The sequence below is a fragment of the Oryzias latipes genome, chromosome 17 (assembly GCF_053564925.1).
Source record: "Oryzias latipes strain Hd-rR chromosome 17, Olatipes_Hd-rR_3.1".
Taxonomy (NCBI): Eukaryota; Metazoa; Chordata; class Actinopteri; order Beloniformes; family Adrianichthyidae; genus Oryzias; species Oryzias latipes.
In genome coordinates this window covers 5,429,425-5,435,644 of record NC_136253.1, presented here as the reverse complement: position 1 = coordinate 5,435,644, position 6,220 = coordinate 5,429,425, and the positions used below count along the sequence as shown (strand labels likewise).

At 40.6% G+C, this 6,220-nt stretch overlaps 1 long non-coding RNA gene across 1 annotated transcript; it reads left to right on the top strand.

Annotated features, from left to right (window-relative positions):
- Positions 1-922: 922 nt before the first annotated feature.
- LOC144986846 (uncharacterized) lies at positions 923-2,097 on the top strand. The gene is made up of 2 exons (XR_013650690.1): positions 923-1,058; positions 1,234-2,097. It is a non-coding gene; the product is annotated as an uncharacterized LOC144986846 (long non-coding RNA).
- The last annotated feature ends 4,123 nt before the right edge of the window (positions 2,098-6,220 follow it).

Sequence of the window (6,220 nt, the reverse complement as noted above, 5' to 3'; positions counted from 1 at the left end):
AATACGTAAGATGACTTGTTTAATATGTTATATTCCTCAATCGACTATCTACATTGTTTTGAAGCTCATCAATTTCGGTAATGCTAAAGCTAACGCTAGCGCGAATTAGCATTGAAGGCTAAAAACAAACGCTGTTGATAGTACATCAAAAAGCAGTGAGTTCTAACCGTAGTCATAAGTTATTAACACATTTTTAAAATGTGTTTATATATGTAGGGACAGACGAGGATAAGGAAAATCTGATCCATATGTGGATGTAGAAAGATAGCCTGTTTGTTATCAGTCAAGCTCGTGCCGGATGGGAGTAAGAGCACTTGATCAGATTTGTATTTATTTATCATTAAACTGTAATCGTTGTCATGTTGGGGTAAAGGTTGTTGTTGAAAGAGGAGAGGAGGAAAGAGCACGAAGGGACAAAGAGTGACAGGAGAGTCTGTTAAGCTTACCTGAGTTTAAAATATTGTTCACAAAATGTAACGTCGTCATTGTTTTTGCAATTTGCTTAATAAATGCAGGAACAAAAATGAATTATTTACATGTATTATTTAAATCTGAGCCATTTTTAACAATCTCAAAAGGATTTTCATATAAATATCAAATGTACATATTTACATTTTCGTTTTATATGTTAACATTTATTTTATACATCTTAACAATAATCCTGGTTTTCTAGAGTCATGTGTGTCACAGTTGGAGCTGAAAGGAAAGCAGAGATTTGTCCTCGCAGGCGGACGCCACTTTACCCGTCCTACTGGTTCCTGGTGTGGCTCAACATCTGTGGCTCCCAGCAGTCCACTTCTCTGATGCACAGATTGTGCAGAACTGAACTGCAGGCAATGATTTTCATTGCAAAGGTTGGTTTTACTTCCAGTGCCCCCAAAAATATTGCTCTCCTCCTCATTTGCCAAATGCTCTCTCTCCACCACAGAGCGTGCCTTGGCGTGGTGCTGGTTGTAACGGGCCTGAACCGCATTCCTCATGGGTTCCTTGTAGGGTGTCAGCAGCGTGATGGGATGTGCAATGAGGGATACCCACCATCACCCAAAAGGATCCTTCAGGTGGGTAATGTTTGATTTACATAAATTGGGCTTTTACGTAGAACCTGTGAACTGTGGACTGATCCTTGATTCCCAACAAAAATATCTCTAAATTTGGCTTAGAGTCACATACAGCCTGCAGTTGAAAGGAATAAAAAAGCTTCCTGTTAAAATAACAAGCTGCATTTTCTTTTAGGGCCTTTATTCTTCAGTGGCAGCCCTCAATGCTCCCCACGACCTTTTGGAAGGTGGAAGACCAAGCAAGCTGCTATAAAACCAGAGGTGACTAATGGCAGTTCATTCCCACTGGATGCTGGGTGACCCTGCTCATCAGCTGGAGGATGCGGTCTGACGTCCTGTGGACAACGTCACTTACAGTGGACCGTGGCATGTCAAAGGCCCTGGCTACCACACTGTATGATGTGCCACATGCCAGCCAGAAAAGAAACACCAGGACCTCAGTCTCCTGTGCCCCCCCCCCCCCCCCCCCCCCCCCCCCCCCCCCAGAGTGTGAGGAACCCGAAGCTGCTCCACCAGATGCTCAATGGTCCTGCGGGTCAACCGATCTGCAGGTCTGCCGGTCTGGTTTTGTGTCGGACTGAGTGTCAGCGTGAAGGGCCACGACAGACACCTTTATGTTGGCAAAGCAGTAGAGACTTGGAAGACCCTGTAAAATAGAAAAATAATTATTTCATTGAGAAAGTTAAATCTGATTTTTTGAAGTTTTCATTTTATTCTGATGTCTTACATTTTAGTTTATGACGTATTTATAAATGCTGGAAAATCTCGTGTTTTTTTTTTGGCTGGGTTTTTGGATTTTTACATAAATATTTAAAAATTAAAGTATTTTTTGTTTAAAACAAGTGATATGGTTTGACTCTGAATAAAAAATACTAAACTTTGATCTCACAAGTGTTTCATGTAGTTACACTATACAACTCATAATCCAGTGTTGAAAAAGAATGTTAAACTCTTACCCAGCAGGCTGTGTAACCTTGAGCACAATTAGTGACAAATGCTTAAATTGAACTAATAAAAAAACTTTAAGTTTAACTCACAAGTTGTTCATGTCTGGCCAGGGCATCCAGAGGAAATCTTCTGAGACGTCTGCTTCTCCTTGCCGCCCTGTGATACTGCATATCTGCTCGTTTTTGGTTTGATCCCATGAAAAACGGTTGAATTATTGCCAGGAACACGGACAGATTCATATATAAAGCTATTTTCAGAAAGGTAGAAGAGAAAACTACAGAAAAAAATGCCTCCTTGCAAGAGCCCGTAAATCGTTCAGCGGCACAAAAATAAATATTGCCATGGAGTAATAACATGGGGGTTTATTTATCAACAAATACATAAAATCACCACCAATGTGTTTGTAATTTTATTATTTATAAATCAGCCACATTTTCCATGATCAGAACACAGCAGATTCATAAATAGTCTTCATAAAATGTTCATATTTACTATATATTTAATTTGACAAATGGGTGTCATTCTCCGCGTTAAATAGAAGTAGTTCCCCTCCAGACCAGGTGGTGGCGGTAATGCGCCACTTTGTTTCCGTGCCAAGCGCCATTTGAAAACACCCGAAAGAGAAAACTAGTGAGCACGGGTGTCCTTTGAAAATTCAGAGAACTATATAGAGAACTATATAGTGCCGCACTATATAGGGTTTTAGTAGTTAGGGGTTAGGGCGGTAATTCGGACACAGGGATGGATTTGGTTCGCCTACTTACTACATGTAATTTTTCTGTGACAAGTGTAATACATATTTTCGTTGTTATTGTTTATTTATTTATTTATGTTTACATGGCTATATTGGATTTTTTTTTACATTAGGTAGATTTTGCAAGTTAGGAAACCCTGGTAGTAACATTGAATTTATCTGTTTAACTAATTTATTGATTACTGAAAAAAACATTACTCAAGCAGAAAACAAACAAAAATTACTTTAAAGACAGTTTTTACTATAATTACCATTACATTATAATATTTTACTTGGATACATACAACACGGTACTGGAAAACATAATGGGAGGACATTTTTTAGTAATTTATCAACCAGTGACTTTATTGAGAAAATGGCATTTGATGGATAAAAACATGAATTATGACAGTTATGTTGCTGAATATTTGCTCTCCCTGTCCTAAAATGGGTAAAGACAAAAGTAGAAACGAAATAAAATAAACAATAATAAATAAAAACAAAACATAATAGACTATGAATGACTTTGAATGTACTGTGTCCACTTCATGTTTCCATGTTACTCAACTGTCTTCACATGATCCATTTCACATTTTTCCGACACCACCCAAAGACAACAGGGTTACCTGTTAAACAAAACACCTCAGACAAATATGACACGCCTACTGGATTTCTTTCATGTAAAACTACCATTTTTATAGGAGTTCCTCTCCTACTTAAAACCCCAGAGACTACATCCCTGTTATTGAAGCTGCAGTGTCTCACCTGTCCTCAAAAGAGAGAATGGACATCCGAAACTGTCTACTCTCTGGTTTCTGGGGTGAAGACACCTGAAAGAAGGGCGGGTCCAGTTTGGCATGTATTGTTTGTTTATGACTCATGGGTTTTGTGAGTGTCAGCATTAACATGTGTGAACCTATTTTTTTAAGGATGTTGTCATGAAGCAGTTCAAAAATTTGAATAGATCACCAGAACAGTGAATGGAAATTCACTGGATGCAGACCTGTGGGACTTGCATTTTGCATGAGAAAGATCCAGGAGGTCACATAGGCTTATAACTTCTTTCATTTCCCCTATATTCCCTTTTTTACACAATTTAAAAATATTTACTTTTCGAATAACTTCATGGAAATACAAAATATAAATAAATAACAAAAAATGTTTGCTTGTTTTCGGGGACAGGACTTTTTATTTTCAACTTACTGTTTTTTGCACTAGTTTTTGTATTATTGACCACACTTCTGAGATTTGAAACAATACCTACTACTTTTTGCATAATACATTCAATACCAAACAACAATACTGATTACTAGTAATGGGGATTTTTTTTTTCTTAAGCAAATATTTTGTTATAGTATAAACAAATACCATCAAAAACTGGCCAGGTAACAACTTTTTAAAATCACCTACTCACCTAATCAACTCTGTTGTTGCAAAAGGCCGTGTCACATAGCCACTGCGTACATTTTGCAAATTTTCCTCAGTCTTACCTTACACATAAGTAATATACATAAATTCTAAGTGTTTCTTGCGTTCGTCATTCGTTGATGTGCGCAGAAGTCCGTAGAGGGTTTCAGCGGACGGGTCTTTATGAGAATTCAGTTTTGAGCTGTTCAATTTTTGGTTGGTTGAGAATTACGCAGTTTTTGCATATTTCACATTTTTTACATGCAATTATTATTATTATTATTATTATTATTATTATTATTATTATTATTATGTGCCTGATTTTTCCAAGATGCACAAATTTTTGTTTTTCCACGAGCGTTTCACGCATGTCCAACAATTAACCAAGAAGGATGCCTACTCATCCATCCTTCCATCCAACTTCCTCCGCTTATCCGGGACTGGGTCGCGGGGGCAGCAGTCTAAGCAAAGATGCCCAGACTTCCCTCTCACCGGCCACTTCCTCCAGCTCCTCTGGGGGGACCCCGAGGCATTCCCAGGCCAGCAGAGGAGCCTCCGTCCAGTGGGACATGCCCGGAACACCTCTCTAGGGAGAGGGGACTAGACGCCCGAGCCACCTCAACTGACTCCTCTGGATCTGGAGGAGAAGCGGTTCTACTCCGAGCTCTCCGCAGGTGACCGAGCTTCTCACCCTATCTCTAAGGGAGCGCCCTGACACCCCACAGAGGAAGCTCATTTTAGCCGCTTGTATTCAGGACCTCGTTCTTTCGGTCATTACCCAGAGCTCATGACCATAGGTGAGTATTGGAACGAAGATCAACCGGTAAATTGAGAGCTTTTCTTTTTGGCTCAGTTCTCTCTTCACCACAACGGATCGATACGCATGCGGACGCATAACTACGGACGCCGCTCCGATCCGCCTGTCAATCTCACACTTCAGTCTTCCCTCACTCGTGAACAAGAGCCCACGATATTTAAACTCCTCCATCTGGGGTAGGGACATTCCACCCACAGAGAGATGGCAAACTACCTTTCTCCTGTCGAGAACCATGGCCTCAGATTTAGCTGTGCTGACCCTCATCCCAGCCGCTTCACACTCAGCTGCAAACCGCCCTAATGCATGCTGGAGGTCCTGGCTCAATTAAGCCAACAGGACAACATCATCTGCAAAGAGCAGAGAGGAAATCCTGTTGTCCCCAAACCAGACCCCCTCCAGCCCCTGGCTGCTCCTAGAAATTCTGCCCATAAAAACTATGAACAGAACCGGTAAAAAAGGGCAGCATTGCTGGAGTCCAACATGCACCGCAAACAATTCTCACGTTGCTCCTTCGGGCTGAGACCAACCGGGGCCCGTGGGAAGAGCCCCGGTCACCAGGCGCTTGCCTGCAAGCCCTAACCCCAGGCCTGGCTCCAGAGTGGGGCCCTGGTGATGCCAATCCGGGCGACGTAATTGGGTCCTTGATATTACTCTTCATTAGAGGCTTCTTCTCAATCAGCTCTTTAATTGATTGCTAGGAGGAATTAAAAACTTCATGGGTTAAAATGGGTCTTAACTTTCTCCACTTCAATAAGGAAAAGACAGAAGTGATGTTTTCGGCCCCAGTGCCAACAATGGGTCACACCCTATAGCTCTGGGTTCTGTCACTCCATCTGTTAAATCTACTGTCACAAACTTAGGAGTGAAGATGGACAATGGTTTTAATTTGGACAAGCAGATCAGTTCAGTGGTGAGACTCAGCTTCTTTTAGTTAAGGCAGCTGGCTAAAGTCAATCGTTTTTATCAAGAAAGCACTTTGAGACAGTAATCCACACCTTTGTTACAACTACTTTTATATTGCGTATACGGCGCACATATCACTTTCAAATTACGTAATTATGCACAAATCACTACTGAATTGGTTATCAACAGTACAATAATTGCGCATCTTACCTGTTCTAAATTGATTTATGTGTTCTTTGGGTGGTTTATTCATACTTCTTCCGTGGTTTTAACATGGTTCATTTGTGATACATCTGTGAAACGTTTCTCTTTTCGACATATGTTCGCGTATGACTGATTTTCATCCGTGCAATA